Source organism: Triticum dicoccoides, chromosome 4B (genome assembly GCF_002162155.2).
Source record: "Triticum dicoccoides isolate Atlit2015 ecotype Zavitan chromosome 4B, WEW_v2.0, whole genome shotgun sequence".
Lineage (NCBI taxonomy): Eukaryota > Viridiplantae > Streptophyta > Magnoliopsida > Poales > Poaceae > Triticum > Triticum dicoccoides.
Window position 1 is genome coordinate 390,725,634 of NC_041387.1, and position 23,767 is coordinate 390,749,400.

Below are 23,767 nucleotides of genomic sequence, written 5' to 3' on the forward strand. Positions count from 1 at the left end.
CAGCCCTGCCTCTCCCTCCTCCTCCTCTCCCATGGTGCTTAGCGAAGCCCTGCTGGATTGCCACGCTCCTCCATCACCACCACGCCGTTGTGCTGCTGCTGGATGGAGTCTTCCTCAACCTCTCCCTCTCTCCTTGCTGGATCAAGGCGTGGGAGACGTCACCGGGCTGTACGTGTGTTGAACGCGGAGGTGCCGTCCGTTCGGCACTAGGATCATCGGTGATCTGAATCACGACGAGTACGACTCCATCAACCCCGTTCACTTGAACGCTTCCGCTTAGCGATCTACAAGGGTATGTAGATGCACTCCTCCTTCTACTCATAGCTGGTCTCTCCATAGATAGATCTTGGTGTTACGTAGGAAAATTTTGAATTTCTGCTACGTTCCCCAACAGACGAGCCACGCAGGAACCATGGTTCCTCTCCCTCCAGGAACGAGGTCACCGCGTCCAGATGGATCAGAACCTTATACTGCAACATTTTCGGCTGGAATAAGTCCCTCTGCTCCTCCGGCTCCGGCACCGCCAACCATCTCCTGGTAGGAATCAGCTCCGGGTCTGCCGTCCATGCCGATAGCTTGAACGTCGCGAGGTCGGTCCTCGCCGAGGTCTCCAGCGCGACAGAGTCAATGATACACGACCCGCCAAGAAGAGCCTCCACCACATCCAGCTCCCAGGCATGCGGTGGCAGCCCCTCGATGACCAGCCTCACCTTGACCCTCTTGGCGGCGAACACGGCCTGCGATTGCCTGATCCACTGCCTGAACGAGAAACACTGGCCGCGGAACTCCAACACCGTCCGCCTGCCGACCAAGTTCCGGTCTTCTTGCCGAGCAAACACCACCAGGAAATCCTCTGGCCAGAACTTGTGCACGGAAACTCTGTCCTCAGTGATGGCCAACCTGTCGTTGAGAGCACGCAGCACCGACGCCGGGATGATCTCAGAACGGTCACCACCGACATAAACCACCATGGACTGGCGAAGCCTGAGCTTAATATCGTCCATGGTGCGGGTCCTTCTGATCACGCACAGCTCCGACGGCTCCATGGACTGGTCGACCGCCATCTCAAGCCTCTACGAAGCCAGCCTTGGCCACACCTGATCCACCGCGGTGCCAGCCGCCGGCGGCGGAGGAGGGGGAGGGGGGAGCCTTGACGACGAGCCTGGCCCAGCAGGCGCACCCCGGGAATCCGTCCTGCGAGCCACCTTGGCCGCAGCCTCCCGAAGCAGCACCTCCACCGGCGACGGGCTGCGTGGCCGCTTGCACTGTGCGGCGACGTGCCCAGGGAGACCACAACGGAGGCAGACGACGTCGTTAGTGCAGTCCTTCAGGAAGTGCCCCTTGGCCAAGCAGCGGAAGCACTTGTCCCTCATCTCCGGCGAAACTTCCCGGCGCACCGGGGAGGGGCGGCACGACCCCCCCCCCCCCGCCGGCAGATCCGCACCGACCCTCCTCTTCCACAGGGTCTTCTTGGAGGCCGGTGCCTCCTGCTACGAGGACAGTCTCCGGCACGGCTCTACCATCGTCGCATCCGGCAACGCAGCAAGGTCGGCCGGCCTGGCGACGACCCCAACAGAGTCCTCTGACGCGGAGGAGATGCCGAGGCCCAAGACAACCGGCCTCTCCCGCCGGAACACGGAGGTGACAGAACGGGGGCTTTCAGCCATGCCTGAGAGGCGAGGGAGGGGGACGGGGTGGTCGACGCTGCCGGAGCGACGGACGGCGGTGAGGTGGACGCCGGCGTCGGAGTGACGCACGGCGGGCAGGGGCGCTCTCTCACACTCGATCGCTCTCTCTCACCTAGTTTGGCTAGACCAGGAACCAGTCTCCCGATTCTTAAAATGAAAACAATATTTGTATGTGGACTCGTCTGGACTTGTCCGCACACCCAAATACGGGAGCCGGCCATCGCTCTTGTCTTTTTAAGTCTGCGGTACTCAAAATAATAGCATATCAAGTATTCATAGTGAAAACATTTAAATGTGAGCCAGTTGCAAACAAAGACCGACTCCCTTCCCCTTCCTAGCCCCGTGTCGCCTCCCCGCACGCGCCCTGGGTGCTCCAACCCTAGCCGCCGTTGTTGGCAGGCGCCCGCCGGGCAAAGCCCATGCAGTGTCGGTGGCGGCGGGATCTGCCTCGCCCTCTTCTACTGTGGGGGGCGTTGGGGGCTTCTCCTCCATCCATGACGGTGGTTCTTGGAGGTCGGCGTGCCTAGGCTGGATGGTGCGCGCATGCAGGCGGTGGAGCGGGGAGGCGCAGCTCGCTGGGCGGTCGCGCGTGTCATGGCGGAGTGCGCGGGTTGGGCGGTGCGGCGCCTCTCGTCATGGTGGGGTTCGTGTTGGGCCAGTCTGTGATGGCCGGGTGCAAGGTTGGCGGCTGGAGCATGGCAAGATGCCTCGTGGAGCGAGGGGGTCTGGCGAGGACTTGCAGTGGTGCGATGGCACGTTCCTGGTGGCGGTGGCGCGAGCCCATGGTCAGGTAGGTGGCGACGCTATGGAGGCTTGGCCAGGATGGAGTCCTGGCGAGCAGCGAGCGGTCGGCCACCACTGGGTAGCATGGTGAGCGGCGGTGCCCTCCGGTGGCACTGGCATGGCGTGGGAAGGCGGGCCTGATTGTCGCAAGGTCGTCCCTTGGAGCGGGCAACAGCCATCGCGAGCGGTCATGGACCTTGCCGGAGGAGTGGGGTGGCTGCGGTTCTCCTTCCAGGCTGGGTGTTGGTGGTGTGGCCGCGTTTCCCCTTGTCGCGCGGGCGGTCATTGTTCCTTGGCTCTGCGGCTACATCGACAAGGTGATGTGGTGGCAGCGGTGCGAGACTACTTGGACGTTGTTGCCAAGTCCTTGGAGGTGTGGAGATGGGCGATGTGCAGATGGAAATCCTACACGACTATTGCCGGACCGGCGGTGGTGGCAACCATGGTTGTCGTTCCCCTCCTTGGAGGCATCGCCTAGGTTGTTCATCATCTCCCTCGCTCTCTTGGAGTTGATGGCTGTCTCCAGGCGAAAGCCTCGATTCAATGTTGGATCGGCACGATGGCGGCTTCCAAGACGACGTTACTCCATTGGGAGTATTGTGTTTGGAGACACGTATGCTTCATCGTTGTTCTCCTCCAGTGTTTGTCGTTGTCCTTTCCTAATCCTTGCCGGAGCTATATACGCCCATCGTCGGTGAGTCAAAGACGGTGTCTTCCTTGATTCGGATCGAGTCCTGTCATCCACCTGCCACTTTCTCTTAGGCGATTAGGGTGGACGGTGCATCGACAAGTGAAGTTCTGCGGTAGTTGATGGTCTTCGGAGGTGGTCGGCGTTGGTCGCAACATGGTGTTATGTATCAACTTAGGATAGGCACTTTTGTGTTGTAGTTTGCCTTGTGATGGTGGCTGACTTTGGTCTTGCCCGGGTGTGGTGTGTATGCTGCGCTCGTTGTTCACAACGTGTGCTAGTTTTCTTGTAATTGCAATTCTTCCTTCTATAAAGCTATGGTGCGCCTAGGCGTACTCTTGAAAAAATGTGACACTATTTCAAATATAAATATTACAATCCAACTAAGATTTAAAAATAGATCAAACTTGAATTCAAATCGCACATATGTTCTAGTTGTCCCCTTTAAGCGTTTACATGTGCTCAATTAGATTTTTGTTGAGCTGCTTATGAGTTGCTCGATACCAAATTTGTCGTTGCATTTCGACAAACTCATCGAATGTAGTCAGATTATGATGTGGAAATTGGATAGGATCACCCATGCTCTCAAATTGCAGATCTATGTCTTCACCCTCATCCTACATGATCATGTTGTGCATGATCATACAACATGTCATCACCTGCCATAAGATCTGCATATCTCATATTTTTGTAGGTCCTCTTCAAAACGGGGTTGGAGCACTTCAAATGCTCTCGGCACATCATTTCTAGTTCATTCTTGTCTTTGAGCAAAAGTGAGCTCTTTTTTCGGACCAATTGGCTTAAACATGGTCTTGACAAAGGTCGCCCGCAGCGGATAGATACTGTCAACCAGATAGTAGCTCGTGTTGTAGTCATGCCCATTGTTATTGTAATTGTTCAAAGGAGTGTGTCCTTCAGTCGACCTAACAAACAATGGAGACTGCTGTAGCATGTTGATGTCAATGTGAGACCAGGGCATTGCCAAAGAAAACGTGTCAAATCCACATGTCCTGTAATGCAACTTCTTCTAGAATGACGGTGGGTTTCTTAACATGGTCCTCATATTGCTCTTTGTAGAGCACATGGGTAGTTCTTCCATCTCCAGTGCATGCAACCAAGAGACCTAAGCATACTTGGCCATCATCTTGCTTCCGGGAGTGTCATGAGTCTCTTAGTGTCTGCGTTAGTTAGTTCTCTCGGGTATCGAGGTCCAAACACCTCGACCACCGCAATAGAAAAACTGACCATGTCGTTTGCGCATGTGCTCTCAGACATCCGGAGGTACTTGTCCCACAAATCTGCGACCCTATCAAATGCAAGCATTCGCAATGCAACCATGCACTTCTGGTAACTAGAGAACCCAATTCTTCCTACAACGTCCTTCTTCAAGATGGAGTCATCGTGGGCCTAGACGTCATTGTAGAGACGATCGAACACATTTTCCCGCATCTTAAAGCGTTAACAAATATTGTCCGCGAATAGGGTATCGAGGGCAAAGTAGTCATTCATCATTGTCAAAATGGCCTTGTGCCCTGTTTTGATTCAACACTCGATGACCCTTGACCGATCCCTTAAAATTGAGAACATGTTTTTCCGCACGCTCTACGTCTACAAGGACCACTTGCATCATTGCTATTTCATCTGCCTAATCCTCCCCATGAGACAAGTTGCCGGATGACTCAACAAAGTTGTCGTAGATGTACTCCATGTCAGAATCCATTGCTTCAAAGAAGGAAGAAAAACGATCAACAAATTAGCACGGGCATCCGCACAGGCAGATGGTGCCTAAGCGGAGGATGGGCGAGATGTGGAACAACGGCATAGGCAAATCAGCATAGCAACCGGGTGGAGCGGTGGAGGTTCGCAAGCCCTTGGCGGTAGGCCGGGGTGGTACAGCGACAGCCAAGGAGGAAGCGGATGCAGAGCAAGAGTGAACGGACGGAGATGCAGGCATCGCCTGGGGTTTTGTGTGGTCTGGGGTGTTGGAGTCCTACGTGGCAGAGGTCCGGACGCCCTGAAAGCTCTTGCAGCTTTGCATCCGTTTTGTGTGATTTCGGATAGTCGGATGAGTTCGCGGACATATGAGGGGTGGTGTTGGATGGCAAACTATGTGCGAACAACTCGGTCCAGACATTTGCGGGATTTTCAGGGTCGAATTTGGAGATTTCCTGAGCAATATGGCTCTTTTTCTATAACCTTATTGCTTTAGCTACCATGATAATAGTCGATTCCATTGTGATGTGACTTGATTGCCGAGTAGACCTATGCATAGGGCAGCTATCATGGTAAGAGCAAGTATAATAATGTGATGTAAGCAGGCTCTAAGACTTTAAATATTATAGTTTTTCCAAGTTGGAGGAAAGAAGAGAAGAGAGAAGAGAAGCAGGCTACATATTAACAATCACTTGCAACACGTGATCCTAGAGACTTTTGTGAGAGAGTGAGGTGGACCATATATCAATAAAAAGTACATTTATATCTAACTATTATGCATAACGACTATAATAAGTTTGGCTATAACTAATAAGGCAATAACATATAGCCAACAACCGGCGATACTGTCGTGGAAACGTCACGACAGATGTCCTTAGTGTGAGGACTTAGTCGTGAGACCAACATCTATGTGGTAGCTTGAGAGGAGTTGATCGGGACGAGATACGCAACACACAAGACAAGGATTTAGACAGCTTCGGGTCGTGGGAAACATCATCCGGTAATAGCCCTACATGTTGTCTGTGGCTAGGTCTCATTATGCTCATGAGGGAGACGCCGAATAAGCCGGCTCCCCTTTGTTGTCTAGCCTTAACGATTATTTTCTGTCTTATCCCTCTTGGGGTGCCCTGCCCCTCCTTATATAAGTTGAAGGGGCGGGCTACATGACTAGTCCTAGTAGGATTAGGATTACTCTATTACAAGTGGAGTCCTAGTCTTGCTTCCTTTTGTAAGGGAATATTCCTTATGCTTTGCTCTTAAGCAGGCCCACCATAACATGAGGCGGCCTTCTGGGCCTTGGGCCTAGTCCTCTATATGACCCGCCATCGGGGCCATTAGTGAGTCGCCAGGCTCGTGAGTCGTCAGACCAGTGAGCCGCCGGACTCGTAAGTCGCCAATCCTCCGGCGGGTTACCAATGAAACGCCAAGTCCGGCCGGGTCATAACGCGGGGTATACCCCAACATTAGTCCCCAGTTTAATTTGGATTTATCCATGTTAAACTGATCCTGTAAAATAAACACAAGAACAAACTTGATAGGTTGTGCTCCGGGTTAAATATTTTCCTGAACCGACACCTGATCATCCTTAAGTCCTTGTCACTTCCTCTTGGTTGCGCATTCATGATCTCATAGCAAATCTCCTTTAGCAGATGTGCTCAAACATTACCAATGCAAAAAATCCGAGCACTTCTTCTGAAAAATCCGGGTCAATAGGCAGCTTCATAACCAATTTGCTGACATTGGCTCTTGTAAAGAAATATTAAAAGAAATAATCCATTTGAATCGGTTTCCAAAGCGCCAACTTAATAAATATAGGTCTTGAAATACTCATCTGATTTTCAGCCGGCTTGAAGATGTAGAAACCTGCCAATTTATAATTACCAAAATTGTCGGGTTATAAATAGATGATGTCGAGTCATAATTGTTGCCCACACCGGGTCATGATTGTTGCAGACACCGGGTCAATCTGGTCTGCTCAAAACTAAGAATTTGAAGATTTTTCTCCCTTATATGCATATCACCTGTAGCCCCCAAGTGCTGGGTTGTCATGCTTGCAGCAACCTGGGACTTGTAATTGCCTTATGCTCATAAAAACTTCAACCAGTGTAGCCCCCAAGTACCGGGTCATTATGCAATAATGAGCAGGGACTTTTGTATATAATTCACTAATAATAACATCAGATGATGTAATCTCCATTATGGGGCTTGAACCCACGTCCACAAGGTTAAGAGCTTTGTACTCTACCAACTGAGTAGTGGACCTTTCAATATAATGGATCAAGGCTTGTGTACCTTGAGGTTTTGACAGGAGCAATTGGTAATCCCCAAGGGCCGGCTCATTATAATGTGATGAGTCGGATCTTCAATAAAGTGAGCGAAAAAATGACTTTGCATTAGCCCCCAAGTGCCATGGTGCATGCTGGCAGTGACATGGGACTTGCATATTTGATATAATCTCAACCTGAATAATGTAGCCCCCAAGTGCCGGGTCGTAAGCCTGCAGCGACTCGGGACTATTCCTTCCATTGAAGAATAAATCATATCCATTGATAAAATAATATCCATTGCGCTAAAGCAACTTTGAAAACCTCACTCATAACACTTATCGGTTGATAAGTAAATCCGGAGTTTAAATACTCGGTGGCTCTTGGCCGATGGCGACTTAATGCGCATTCATTGTAAGCCAGAATTTTTATAACCCGGCGGCTTATAGCCTTTGAGAAAATCCAAAACGAATAATCATTTTGAAGCATCAATTTTGATAATGAGCTTGAACTTAATCATTTATATAAGTCATATTTCTGCAAATCCTGCATAGAGTTTAAACAACATATGCCCTGGCGACTTAACGTCAAAGATAGGGTGGGTAACAACCCAAACATAATATAGTCTTTATGCAATTATGGAAAAGGTTAGGATTAAGGCCATTCAAGCCTGAACATACTGGCGACTTAACGTCAAAAGCCAGGGAGGGTTATCCAACCTCGCATATTTATATAATCAGGAAAACATACCTGTAGAAATTGGCTCATATTGCCGGCTTACATCGCCGTATCCAATAAGGGCAATAATCCAATGATTGATAAGCGCATGATTCGAATGGCGCAATCCAAAATAGACCAGCGACTTAAAGTCCATAGCCAGGGCCGGTTTAAACATAACTATGTATAAACAATATCATACCAGTGATATTGAATCGTACTGCCGGTTTATGATACCTGTGCAGTAAAGGTGATAACCCAATCTTTAGAAGCCAAGACTTCCAAATGCTTGATGATTGTCATATGCTGGCGACTTATCGTCCAAAGTTAAGCTGGGTTAAATAGAAACCACACATATATATGTCTCAGATATGATCAAAAAGTCTCAAGACAAACCCAAAAGATTGTTTTCAAAAAACTTAAGCCAAACAGAGAGAAAAAAGCGAGGCTTCTGATTCGAATATGATTAGTAAGCCGGACCAAAAGGGTTTAAGCTATGATTCGAATACGATCAGTAAGCCCCCTATTGGGTTTGGCATTGTGCCGATCAAGAGGGTACCGACAGCTATGTTCTCTTTGGTTTGAATACGACCTATGTTTGAACAGGAAGCCCCCAAATGACCTTGAGACTTTTTTAACGACTTTGATTCGAATACGATCAAAGTCGGACCAAAAGGGGTTAAGATATGATTCAAATACGATCAAGAAGCCCCCTAGTGGCCTTGGCATTGCGCCAATCAAGAGGGTACCGACAGCTATGTTCTCTTTGGTTCGAATACGACCTATGTTTGAACAGGAAGCCCCCGAATGACCTTGAGACTTTTTTAACGACTCTGATTCGAATACGATCAAAGTCGGACCAAAAGGGGTTAAGCTATGATTCGAATACGATCAAGAAGTTGTGCCAAAGGAGGTAAGCTAGATTCGAATACGACTAGCCCCCTAATGGTCATTTGAAGCAGGGTACCTATGTTTGAGTTGTGCTTTGCAACAGACTCTCTTTGGTCCCTTTAATTTTTTTGAGAACTCGAACTTGTGAGTAATGAATTTTTCTTGAACCGGGCATTGAGCCGGATATTGAAAGCTTCAGAGCTTTGTGGGAGACAAAATTCCCTTGATCCAGATTCTAAACCAGAATTCTTCATTTTGAGCCGGAAATTTTCCGACGGCCTTTAAACTGGCAACATTTACTAAGCCATGCCCATATAGCCCCCGAGTCTTTAAGACTACTCGAGAAGTTGGCTTGAAATTCTTCATATTTGACCATGATATAAACCGGTATGAGTTATTCAATAGCTCGGTGATATAATAGTCCCATTTGCAGTAGACAACTTGTCCTGCATTAGAGAACTTGCAAGGCAGAGTAATTTCTCTTTTTAAAGAAAGCAATATATAATGTAAAAATATACTGGATGAATTTCACCTGATATGTTAAGCCAGAAATTATCCACCGCATAGTTGATGATCACCATGGTGAAGCTGAAATCAATAACGACCGAGTCAGCCGTGGGAGCAGAAAGATAAATTGGCCACGACGTTGTAAGCCGGTGCGGACGGGGAGAGTCTGAAAGTGCAACTATCCCTAGGTGGTTTTGGTAATTCATAACAACATATAGCTCATTGAGCTAATGTTATTCCAAGACTATTATTTCAGGAAAGCTCAATGAATGGCATGGCATGGATGATGAAAGTGGAGCCCTCAAAATATCAAGGACAAAGGATTGGCTCAAACTCAAAAGCTCAAGACTGTTCATTTTACATTTTAGTGATCCAAGATCACATTGAGTCTATAGGAAAAGCCAATACTATCAAGGAGGTATGAGGTGTTGCTTAATGAGCCTCTTGCTTCAAGTGCTTAGTGATATGCTCCAAATACCCTCAACTACTTTCTCACATCCTTATATGACCTAAACCTAAAGCAAAAATCGGTCACATCGATTCTTTCTATCCGGCGCACTGAGTTCATATGTCATAGCCACTGCCACAAACCCTAGGCAAATCGGTCTTACCGATAGGGATCTCGGTCTCACCGAGATGGGATTGTAATCTATCTGTTTCCCTTTGTAATGTTTCGGTCTAACCGAAGTGAGCGATCGGTCCCACCGAGATTGCAATGTAAACTTTTTGTTTCCCTTTTGTAACATTTCGGTCTCACCGAAAAGAGCAAATCGGTCCCACCGAGTTTACCTAACCAACTCTCTGGTTAGCTAATTACCAAAATCGGTCTCACCGAGTTTGTGTAATCGATCTCACCGAGATTACATTATGCCCTAACCCTAACCATATCGGTCCTACCGAGTTGCATGTCGATCCCATCGAAAATCCTAACAGTCACTAGATTTGCTAAATCGGTCCGACCGAGTTTCTCAATTCGGTCCCACCAAGTTTGGTAAATTGTGTGTAACGGTTAGATTTTGTGTGGAGGCTATATATACCCCTCCACCTCCTCTTCATTCGAGGAGAGAGCCATCAGAACAAACCTACACTTCCAACTTACCATTTCTGAGAGAGAACCACCTACTCATGTGTTGAGGCCAAGATATTCCATTCCTACCATATGAATCTTGATCTCCAGCCTTCCCCAAGTTGCTTTCCACTCAAATCTTCTTTCCACCAGATCCAAATCCTATGAGAGAGAGTTGAGTGTTGGGGAGACTATCATTTGAAGCACAAGAGTAAGGAGTTCATCATCAATGCACCATTTGTTACTTCTTGGAGAGTGGTGTCTCCTAGATTGGCTAGGTGTCACTTGGGAGCCTCCGACAAGATTGTGGAGTTGAACCAAGGAGTTTGTAAGGGCAAGGAGATCGCCTACTTCATGAAGATCTACCGCTAGTGAGACAAGTCCTTCGTGGGCGACGACCATGGTGGGATAGACAAGGTTGCTTCTTCGTAGACCCTTCGTGGGTGGAGCCCTCCGTGGACTCACGCAACTGTTACCCTTCGTGGGTTGAAGTCTCCATCAACGTGGATGTACAACAGCACCACCTATCGGAACCATGACAAAAACATCCGTGTCTCCAATTGCGTTTGAATCCTCCAAACCCTTCCCTTTACTTTCTTGCAAGTTGCATGCTTTAATTTCCGCTGCCTATATACTCTTTGCATGCTTGCTTGATTTGAGTGATGATTGCTTGACTTGTCCAAAGATTGCTAAAATCTGCCAAACTCTAAAATTGGGAAAAGGTTAAGTTTTTAATTAGTCAAGTAGTCTAATCACCCCCCCTCTAGACATACTTCAAGGTCCTACAGAGTCGGCAGTGGCGTTGTAAGCCGATGTGGACGGGAGATCCGGCCGCGGTGTTGGAAATGGCACGAACGCAGGCAAGTCCACCATAGGCACGGACAATGAGTCAGTCGCGTGTGTCGATGTAGCGGGGGTGGAAGCTTACGCAGGACGGCACGAGTGTAAAAATAATATTTGCTTACGCCCCTTTTGTGACACATTTTTGTAAGGAATAATGGTCCTGCAAAAAATATCATAGACCAAGTAATTGTTCTTTGATGAAAACAATACGTGTTAATAAAAAAGCTGACTTAGATGGATATCACCTGGTATTTTTATGTCGGATGATACTGACGGTGCAAACCATGTTTAGATAGCCAAACCAAACAGGCATCAAGGTTTATGCTTATTGCTTCTGTTGAATTGTTAGCTCTTCGGCGTGTTTGAAGCAGATTGTACCAGTAGAATATACTGTAGGGGCGGTGGTCCATACTCCTGACCAATGTGCGTGCCTGCTCGTCGAGCAGCTTTTACTGACACTGACGCGGTGACTCATGCGTTGATGTAAACCCAAACAACAGGAGCGACGAGATTAAAGGAAACAGCTCACTAGAACCCGTGCTCCTTTTTATGTTTGGCATAATGGTCTTTGAACCAATCATGCATACATGCACTTCTCCTCCATGTGAACGTTCCAATTGAAAGAAAATCATACTTGACTAGTACTCCCTGTGTTCCAGTATATAGCGCGCGTAGCTTCACGCACAAATACCAATCAGTGACCATCTACCTGCACATCTCGTATCATCACCCTATACCTACAAGGTTTCCTGTTGCTTCACCTCCCCATTGTATGCATTATTTTTCCAGGTAAGTGTTTGCAGGCAGAAAGTGTGGCAGTGCTCGGAAGCATGGGTGACTCAGCTAGGCCGCGGACAGCGGCTTGCAAGTAGTCGGACACGACCACCACATAGTTCAAAATTGCAACCGAAGCTCTGAACTTGTCTTGACTTGGCGATTTGCAGTGCGGTCATCGGGTACCTCGGTGTGGTACAGAGCCATCTTTGAGGCACGCGTCGCGGCCGCGTCTCACCACTTTACTGCCGTTGCAGGAGGCGCACGACCAGAGTAGGCAACTTTGCGGCGAGGTGAGGCCGTGCGGTCGGGCAGTGCAGCCGCGGGCTCACGGCGGTGGCGGAAGTGTTCCGGACAGAGCGGCTTGCGGCAGGGTTCGAAACGAGGGTGCTCGACGACGACAAAGTCGCGGGCGGCGACTCAACACGAGACAACGACAGCTTGTTGGTGGGTCGACGGGGCAGCGGCGACTCGCCGTAGGAGAGCTTGCAAATGGCGGCTCAGAGGTCATGGTAGAAGAACGTCGACAACTTGAAACGAAGGCGGCTCAAGAGGCCGGCAGCTCGGCATGCTGCGAATCCGTGCAATGAGGCGGAGGTGTGGTGCGGTGTAGACGGTGGCCCAAGGCACGGCCACAGCTGCAGCATGCGAAGATGAGGACTGCGAGCGAGAAAACAAGGCCGGTGAGGCGACTTGATGCGGAGCAAGGTGAGGCCAGCTTGGCACAGTGGCAGCTCGGGTCAACACGGCAACATGGAGGTGAAGGTGAGTCCGACTTGGTACATTTGTCGCCGCGAGCTGCGGCAGAGGCAGAGGCGAGTTAACGCGGAGCCCGAGTCGCGGAGACGTCCGATTCCGGGTCGTGGCTGGATCCATTGGCTCACGTCCGTGTCCTCCTCTAAGTTGCGGTCTTCTTTCCTCTTCTTCTTTTGGTAATTAAAAAACCAAACCAATACTACCAACAACTCCATGTACTGGTATAGTTGCTTGTTGGACAGATTACTCCTCAAAATCCGAGCTTTTATGTGGTTTGCACTCAAATACTCAATGGACCTTTTTACACAAACAGTAGTCGCGGAGTAGTACTGTAATAACATTGCCTCGGGATTTATCCCGGGTTTGTAATACGCGCATGTTGATGCAGATCGATCTGACGTGGCGTATGGCGTCTGCAGTCCAATTCTTGTTGGCCTCGGCGACTGGTAATTGTAGCAGCAAAAAACTAACCTTCTACGGGTTCGACGGATCACGTGGCATCAGCGATACCCGGCAATTGTAATGACAAACCCTAGATCCCCTCGGACTCAAAACTTGTTCACGTCATCGTGTTCACCGCCGAAGTTACTTCTTTAACCTTTCAATCTTGATTAATAAACTCGTAGTCGATGTACTTTCACACCGGTTCTTCTTGATCCGGCCGATCGTGAATTTCTTGATCCTTTGAAGAGCTCCCTCCAAGAACTCAACACCATTGTACGCAGACCCCATGGTGGGCGCCAACTGTCGTGGAAACGTCATGGCAGATGTCCTTAGTGTGAGGACTTAGTCGTGAGGGCAACGCATCTATGTGGTAGCTTGAGAGGGGTTGATCAGGACAAGAGATGCAACACACAAGACAAGGATTTAAACAGCTTCGGGCCCCAGGAAACATCATCCGGTAATAGCTCTACATGCTGTTTGTGGCTAGGTCTCATTATGCTCATGAGGGAGACGCCGCATAAGTCGGCTCCCCTTTGTTGTCTAGCCTTAATGATTATTTTCTGTCTTATCCCTCTTGGGGTGCCCTGCCCCTCCTTATATAAGTTGAAGGGGCGGGTTACATGACTAGTCCTAGTAGGATTAGGATTACTCTATTACAAGTGGAGTCCTAGTCTTGCTTCCTTTTGTAAGGGAATATTCCTTATGCTTTCCTCTTAAGCCGACCCACCATAACATGAGTTGGCCTTTTGGGCCTTGGGCCTAGTCCTCTATAAGACCCGCCATCGGGGCCATTAGTGAGTCGTCAGACCAGTGAGTTGCCGGACTCGTAAGTCGCCAATCCTCCGGCGGGTTACCAATGAAACGCCAAGTCCGGCCGGGTCATACTTCCGGTCGGGTCATACCGCAGGGTATATCCCTGACAGGTACTATTAACCATGCTCTAAGCTATTCATGTTTGTCTAGGTGGCCCTATTTCCCCTGCAAGATAAAAATATAAATAGGTTGCCCTATTCGCACAACGAACACTAACATTGTGCATCGATTTGTTAGATAAAAGCCACAAGACACATCTGGATTTAAACTAATAAGGCCAGCATAGTCCACAAAGTCTTACAAAATCTTAAATCCGGAAGGAATACAAAGCCGAATACATAAGAATGGAGTGGAAAGTTAAGCATTACAAATCCAAATGCATTACCTACTGCCTCGGTGGCTTGGTCGTATAACGATTTGCTTCCACAATTCGACATTCACACCGACTCTTCTTCACTCCACAGTTTTGATCAAGTCTAGAGTAAATCTTGTTGGTGCAATAGTCCCCCCCCCTTGTGTTTTGGAGATTGTTGTCAAAATCAGGAGTTGACTGATTTGTTTGCTAGTGCATGCAAAGAGAAATAGTCATGCAAGCCCGAGGAGAATTTGGTGTTGAAGTTCGAAGAACTTCACCAAAGATTATCCGCGTGGAAGAGAAGTAACAGCTACATTTCGATAAGAAATGAATGCAAGTAGATTGCGCTGAAGGAATTGACCCCTTAAAATCATTGTTGACACAAGGCAATACTCGCTCGGTGTGTCTGAGGAAGAATGACTGTAGTCAAGAAGATTAAAGATAGAGTGAAGACGTAGCATTCCTTTTGTCATTCTCCTTTCTCTTATTTGAGTCATATGACCTTTGTACTGTTAAAGGGGAATAAGTTCTCCTTGGGTCTGTTGTGATGCTTAGCCGAAACTTATGAAAGACTGGGAGAAATATTTTCGTGTTCCGAATAATTACCTGCAGCAGAAGACGTTGTTCTTAAGAGGTGCAAGAGATATCTTTAGGATCGAGGAGTTAGCATTTCTTGCTCCGCAAGGAATGTTACCGTTGTTGGGGAACATTGCATGGGAAACAAAAAAAAATTCATACGCTCACCAAGACCAATTTAGGAGCTGAACATCTACGAGAGGAGAGATCGTATCTATATACCCTTGTAGATTACTAAGCAGAAGCGTTAAGAAATGCGGTTGATGTAGTCAAACATCTTCGCGATCCAATCACAATCCGTCCACGAACTCCTGATCAAGTGCCGAATGGACGACACCTCCGCGTTCAGCACACGTGCGACTCGATGACGTCTCCTCCTTATTGATCCAGCAAGAGAGGGAGAATAAGTAGATGAGATCTCAACCAGCACGACGGCATGGTGGAGATGGTGGTGGAGCAATCCCAGCAAGGCTTCGCCAAGCGCTACTCTAGATGCGATATGAGAATAAAACAGAGTAATGGGAGAGGTAGGGCTGCCTCCAGGGTGTGGGAATTGGTGTGCCCGACCCCCACGCCCCTCTTGAATATATATAGGGGTGTGGGAGGCCTAGGGGCGCAACGCTAGCCCCTCCTCCAAGGAGGGGAGGCGTCCAAGGGGGAGCAGTTCCCTCCAAGTCAAGTGGAGGGCCCTCCCCCTTAGGGTTGCCCTTCCCCTAGGCGCGTGGGCCTCATTGGGGATGGTGCCCCTAGCCCAATAAGGCTAGGATGCCCCCTATAGCCCATGCATGCCCTAGGTGCTGGAGGGACCCTTCCGGACTCCTCCAGAACCCACCAGAACCTTCCGGAAGCTTCCCGGTACAACACCAGTAAAACCCGAAACTTTTCCGGTAGCCAAAATATAACTTCCCATATATAAATCTTTACCTCCGGACCATTCCGGAGCTCATCGTGACGTCTGGGATATGATCTGGAACTCCAAACAACATTCGGTCACCAACGTGAATATCCCAATACTGCTCTAGCATCACCAAACGTTAAGCGTGCGGACCCTACGGGTTCGAGAATCATGTGGACATGACCGAGACACCTCTCTGGTCAATAACCAATAGTGGGACCTGGATGCCCATATTGGTGCCCACATATTCCATGAAGATCTTTATTGGTCAAACCACGATGCCAAGGATTCAATCAATCACGTATGCAGTTCCCTTTATCTAGCGGTATGCTACTTGCCCGAGATTCGATCGTCGGTATCTCCATACCTAGTTCAATCTTGTTACCGGAAAGTCTCTTTACTCGTTCCGTAATACAAGATCCATGACTAACTCCTTGGTCACATTGCTTGCAAGCCTGTTGTGATGTTGTATTACCAAGTGGGCCCTAAGATACCTCTCCGTCACACGGAGTGACAAATACCAGTCTTGATCCATGCCAACTCAATAGACACCCTCGGAGATACCTGTAGATCATCTTTATAGTCACCCAGTTACATTGCGACGTTTGATGCACACAAGGTATTCCTCTGGTGTCAGGGAGTTGCATGATCTCATGGTCTTAGGAATAGATACTTGACATGAAGAGAGCAATAGCAATAAACTAATATGATCAAATGTTATGCTTATGGTTGGGTCTTGTCCATCACGTCATTCTTCTAATGATGTGATCCCGTTATCAAATGACAACTCATGTCTACGGTTAGGAAACCTTAACTGTCTTTGATTAGCGAGCTAGTCTAGTAGAGGCTCACTAGGGACACGTTGTTGTCTATGTATCCACACATGTATATGAGTTTCCGATTAATACAATTCTAGAATGGATAATAAATGATTATCATGAACAAGGAAATATGATAATAACCAATTTATTATTGCCTCTATGGCATATTTCCAATAGTCTCCCACTTGCACTAGAGTCAATAATCTAGTTCACATCGCCATGTGATTAGCACCCAATGAGTTCTGGGTTTAATCATGTTTTGCTTGTGAGAGAGGTTTTAGTCAACGGGCCTGCAACATTTAGATCCGCGTGTTCTTTGCAAATCTCTATGTCATATTATAGATGTTGCTACCATGCTCCACTTGGAGCTATTCCAAATGGCTGCTCCACTATACATATCTGGTTTACTACTTAGAGTCATCCGGATTTGTGTCAAAGCTTGCATCAATGTAATCCTTTACGCCGAACTCTTTATCACCTCCACAACTGAGAAACATTTCCTTATTCCTCTAAGAATGATTTTGACCGCTGTCTAGTGATCCACTCCTGGATCACTTTTGTACCCCCTTGCTAGACAACATGGCAGACTGTATAGAGCTTATGGCTAAGGCATAGGGGACGACCTTCATCCTTTCTCTTTCTTCTGCCATGGTCGAGCTTTGAATATTACTCAAATTCACACCTTACAACTCAGGCAAGAACCCCTTCTTTGACTGATCCATTTTGAACTCCTTCAAAATCATGTCAAGGTATGTGCTTTGTAAAAGTCTTATCAGGTATCTTGATCTATCTCTATAGGTCTTGATGCCCAATCTGTAAGCAGCTTTAGCCAAGTCTTCCTTTAAAAAACTCCTTTCAAACAACCCTTTATGCTTTCCAGAAATTCTACATCATTTCCGATCAACAATATGTCATCCACATATACTTATCAGAAATGTTGTAGTGCTCCAACTCACTTTCTTGTAAATACAAGTTTCTTGCAAACTTTGTATAAACCAAAAAGCTTTGGTCACCTCATCAAAGTGTATATTCCAACTCCGAGATGCTTGCTCTAGTCCATAGAAGGATCACTGGAGCTTGCATTATTTGTCAGCATTCTCTGAATTGACAAAACCTTCTGGCTGCATCATATACAACTCTTCCTTGAGGAAACCGTTAAGGAACGTTGTTTTGACATCCATCTGCCAGATTTCATAATCGAAAAATGCAACTTTCCCAACATGGTTTTGATGGACTTAAGCATCACTACGGGTGAGAAAGTCTCATCATAGTCAAGTCCTTGAACTTGTGAAAACCCCTTTGCCACAAGTCGAGCTTTATAGACGGTGAAATTACCGTCCGTGTTCGTCTTATTCTTGAAGATCCATTTATTCTGAATGGCCTTTTGGCCTTCAGGTAATACTTCCAAAGTCCATACTTTGTTTTCATACATGGATCCCATCTCGGATTTCATGGCCTCTAACCATTCGTCAGAATCCGGGCCCACCATCGCTTCTCCATAGCTCGTAGGTTCATCGTTGTCCAATAACATGACCTCTAAGACAGGGTTACACTACCACTCTGGAGATGTACGTATCCTTGTCGACCTACGAGGTTTGATATTAACTTGATCTGAAACCTCATGATCACTATCATTAGCTTCCACTTAAACTGACGTAGATGCCACAGAAACATATTTCTACACTGCACTACTCACTGGTTGAAGTAAAGGTTCAACAACCTCGTCAAGTTCTATCTTCGTCCCACTCAATTCTTTCGAGAGAAACTCTTTCGCAAGAAAGGACCCGTTCTTAGCGACAAACACTTTGCCCTCGGATCTGAGATAGAAGGTATACCCAACCGTCCCCTTTGGGTATCCTATGAAGACAGATTTATCCACTTTGGATTCGAGCTTATTAGGCTGAAGCCTTTTCACATAAGCGTCGCAGCCCCAAACCTTACGAAACGACAACTTATGTTTCTTGCCAAACCACAATTCACACGGTGTCGTCTCAACGGATTTAGATGGTGCCCTATTTAAAGTGAATGTAGTTGTCTCTAATGCATAACCCCAAAACGATAGTGGCAGATCGGCAAGAGGCATCATAGAACGCACCATATCCAATGATGTATGATTACGACGTTCAGACACACCATTACGTTGTGGTGTTCCAGGTGGCGTCAACTGTGAAATAATTACACATTGTCTTAACTGATTGCCAAACTCATAACTCAGATATTATCCTATTTGATCAGATCATAGGAATTTAGTCTTCTTGTTACGACGATTCTCAACTTCACTCTGAAATTGTTTGAACTTTTCAAACATTTCAGACTTATGCTTCATTAAGTAAATATACTCATATCTACTCAAGTCATCAGTGAAGGTGAGAAAGTAACAATATCCACCACGTGTGTCAACACTCATCGGACCACACACATTAGTATGTATGATTTCCAACAAGTCACTTGCCCGTAAGGCATGGTTCGCATGTGTCAAGTGATTCAAAATCAAGTGACTCAAAAAGTCCATCCGCATGGAGTTTCTTCATGCGCTTTACACCGATATGACCTAAGAGGCAGTGCCACAAGAAAGTGGTACTATCATTATCAACTATGCATCTTTTGGCATCAATATTATGAACATGTGTATCACTACAATCGAGACTCAACAAACCATTCACATTGGGTGCATGACCATAGAAGGTATTATTCATGCAAATAGAATAACCATTATTCTCTAACTTAAATGAATAACCGTATTGCAATAGACATGACATAATCATGTTCGTGCTCAACGCAGACACCAAATAACATTTATCTAGGTTTGACACTAATCCCAAAGGTAGAGGGAGCATGCAATGTTGATCACATCAACCTTGGGTACACTTCCAAGACACATCGTCACCTCGCTCTTAGCTAGTCTCCGTTTATTCCGCAGCTTTTGTTTCGAGTTACCAATATTAGCAACTGAACCGCTATCTAATACCCAGGTGCTACTAGGAGGACTAGTAAGGTACACATCAATAACATGTATATCAGATTTACTTTTGTTGAAGTTGCCAGCCTTCTTTCTCTACCAATTATTTGGGCTATTCCGCCACCAGTGACCGTTCCCCTTACAATAGAAGCACTTAGTCTCGGGTTTGGGTTCAACCTTGGGTTTCTTCACTGGAGTAGCAACTATCTTGCCATTCATGAAGTTCCCCTTTTTGCCCTACCCTTCTTGAAACCAGTGGTCTTGTTAACCATCAACACTTGATGCTCCTTCTTGATTTCTACCTTTCGCGGCCTTAAACACCGCGAACAGCTCCAGGATCATCTCCATCCCTTGCATGTTATAGTTCATCACGAAGCTCTCGTAGCTTGGTGATGATGACTGGAGAAATCTGGCAATCACTATCTTATTTGGAAGATTAACTCCCACTTTATTCAAGCGATTGCGTACCGAGACATTCTGAGCACATGCTCACTAGTTGAGCTATTCTCCTCCATCTTGTAGGCAAAGAACTTGTCAGAGGTCACATACCTCTCAACACGACCATGAGCCTGAAATACCAATTCTAGCTCTTGGAACATCTCACATGTTCCATGGCATTCAAAACGTCTTTGGAGTCCCGATTCTAAGCCGTAAAGCATGGCGCACTAAACTTATCAAGTAGTCATCAGAACGTGTCTGCCAGATGTTCACAACATCCACAGACGAAGCTAGAGGGGTTGGCACACCGAGCGGTGCATCAAGGACATAAACCTTCTGTGCGGCAGTGAGGATAATCCTCAGACTAGGACCTAGTCCGCATAATTGCTTACAATATCTTTCAACCGAGTCTTTCTCTAGGAACGTACACTACAAAAAAATACACTTCCATAATGATACGGGTTTGCCATAGAAGGTCACGTTTTCTGTCATGCATGTACATCCATGACGATTTATGACAGAATTAAGATAGTCATACCTGTGCTGTCGTAGAAGTGTTTCATGACATTACCAAAATTATCATCACAGAAGTGTCCACTTCCATGACGATAAATCATGGGTCATAGAAGTGCTTTCATCAATGCTAACCAACACATGGCATCCACCGTAACGGGTCGACGTTAAGCTATCGGGTTTCGGTTTGGATCCTATAACCCGTTAACAGCCCGGACCAATGACGATTTTCCACGTGTAAAATTCTCATTCGTCGATGATCCACGTGTCGGCTCAGCGTTGGACAAATATCAACTATCCATTTGACAAGAATCGCCAATGAAACGTTGACACGTGGGACGACCCAATAGAGGCCCATATAGGTTTAAAAGTCGGCCCAGGAACAGGCCCACAAGATTTCCTTAGATCTAATGGGCCAGCCTGTTAATAGCCTAACATTTTTTGGACCAAATTATAGCCCACCTTAGATATGGGCCATTAAATGACTGCAATATTCTAGGCCTATTTACGGCCCATATCAGATCCGGCCCGTTAACAGCCTGCAATAGTTTGGGCCAAATTATGGTCCATACCTGATCCGCCCCGTTAACTGACTTTCATTTCTTGGGCCAAATTACGATCCATAACTGATACGACCCTTTTAACAGCTGATGTGCCATTGGGCCCATTGGGGGCCTGATTTGCTCTTCGGCCTCTTAATGGCCCGTTTAACAATTCAGCCCCATATTAGTTTCTGCCTGTCAGCGGCCCTGTCTACATATGGGCCTCTTTCGGTCCAGTTTCACTTTGGCCATTTAAAGGCCCGAGTTGCACCTGGGCCTAATTATGGTTTGTAGTTACTTTTGGCCTCTTAACAGCCTGTAGTCTTCGTGGATACATTCTAGCCCAAACTGCCTATCGGCCCATTAAAGGCCCTTGAGAGTGTTGGGCCTAATTTTGGCCCATTATACATCTGGCCTGCTTCCCGACCGTCATGTAATTGGGTCAGCCAAGGCCCAAAAACATTTCACCCTGTTAAGAGCCCGACACTCGAATGGGCCAATAGTGGGTCGATTTATATTACATCACGTTGTGGGCCCGTGATTTGTTCGCGCTGAATCTAGTTTTCAACCTGTTAAAAGCTTATTTAATTTTCCAGCCCAATTAAGGCAAGCGATTTACTTGGCCTTTTAAATGCCTAAAACTAATAGTGGGCCAGATTAAGACTAGACCTAACTAATGGCCCAAGATGATTGTAGGCCCACGGTTCGGCCCATACTAGCGATCGGCGACTGGCCAGTTTTAGTACAGAAATTATTATTTTATAAACCTAACCTATTGGCTCATTGCGCACCGATCAAAGATTACGACCTTTTCTCACAGCGATGATAGCAGAAACAGCAAAAAAATTGTAGCATCATGACGAAGAATAAACCTGGACTATACAACAAAGAAATTACGATATATTACATCCCCTGGGCATCAAAGTTCGTCGCCAGTAATAATAAAGGGCAACCAGACAGCAAATTCCATAAACTGGGCAGGCCACCACCAGTGGAAGTTAACAAGCCGACAAAATAATAGACAGAACCAACAACACTTCAACACAGTTCAAGAAAGGTTAGCTCAACCCAGGAGCTGTAGCGCAAATAGCTTAGCAACCTGGTGAGACTGCGCTTCTTTGACGCTTATATCCACCAACTTAAGCTGCATAGCATCAATAGACGTCATCCACTTATGGTTAATCTTGCATAGAGATTGGAGTTCCAATCGGATTTGAGCGGAAGCATGTCTTTCCGCTTGAATTTCAGACTGAAGAAGTCGAACAGATTCAGGCGGCGACTTCATCAAGCTTGTGTCACTGAGTAAGTTTGACACTACATCAAGATATGACTTTGTGGTTGTATCCCTACCCTCAAGATGTGTTGCCTTCTTCTCTGGAATATATGTTAGAGGGAACCAACAATTGGTTCGTCTCACTATCATTGTGGTAGTTCTTCCTAGCAACAGTGTTGTCAACTTGAAAGAGAAACAAGTAGGTAGATAACAGGTTTTGCACATATAAGCATCAGCGCTATCAATTCATCTCATTTCTTTGTCAGAAATAAAGAGACACGATTTAAAATAGCACAGGCATTGTTCATAGTTAAGATGACAGGAAATGGCATTGTGCAGGAGCGGCCAGCTTCACCAGACCACTAGATTACAGATCAAGAACACAAGCATACATGTAGTTCTAAACAATGTATAAGCATGAACGGTGAGTGTACTGTCAATTTATACCATTTCAAATTGGTAAATAAAGAGACACGATTTAAATAACATTAATATAATATGGCATTGTTCATAGTTGAAACATAGCAGGATATGACATTGTGCTATTGTTGGTCGTTTCACCACACCACTGGATTACAGATCAAGAACACAAGCATACACATAGTGCTAAAGAACATAACTTGCTATGTATAGTTTAATTTACATGGTACGAAGAAGGAACTAGGTTGTACAACTAAAGACTGAAATTGAGAAGGACAAACTTATGTTTATGTGCTTCTTCTTTATAAACTTTGAACAAGCAATTTGATGCAGATGATAAAAATAAACATCATTTGCACTCATAGCTATCCAAATATACACAACAAAGTTTGAAGGCTCGAGGAGGACAAACTTATATTAGTAGTGAAGACAGGCTCTATAAAGCCCTTATCCATATTGATGGGGGGGGGGGCAATTCAAGAAGTTTACCGCACACTCTTCTTCAAGAGCATTGCCTTTATTCTACATTTTGTTAAGAGTAAATATAGATGTGAAAATATAGGAACAATGGCGATTATTTAACTTAAGATGCAGAGTACAAATGTAAATACAACATACAGGCAAAAGGCACTAACAAGAGCAATGCAGAGTTAAACTTATTCAGTAACATTGGTTTTATTCAATATTTTGGCAAAAGTAAATGTAGATCTGATGTGTAGAAAATGGAGGACAAGGGAAAATAAGCTGCAAAGTGTACATGAACAACTAGCTGACAAATATAAGTACAGTGATGAAGGACAACAGATACTTACAAGAACAATGCAGAACTAGGTTTCTTCATAAGCATTGGGTTTATTCTACATTAATTTAAGCATTAATATATATCTGATAATTTGGAGCGAACAGTGGATGAGCAAGCTATAATGCACAATGATGTCACATAATCCACCAGGTATGAATGTAAGGACAGCGATAGGACAATAGGTACTCACAAGAGCAAAGCAGCGACCAGCATAGTTGCGATATCC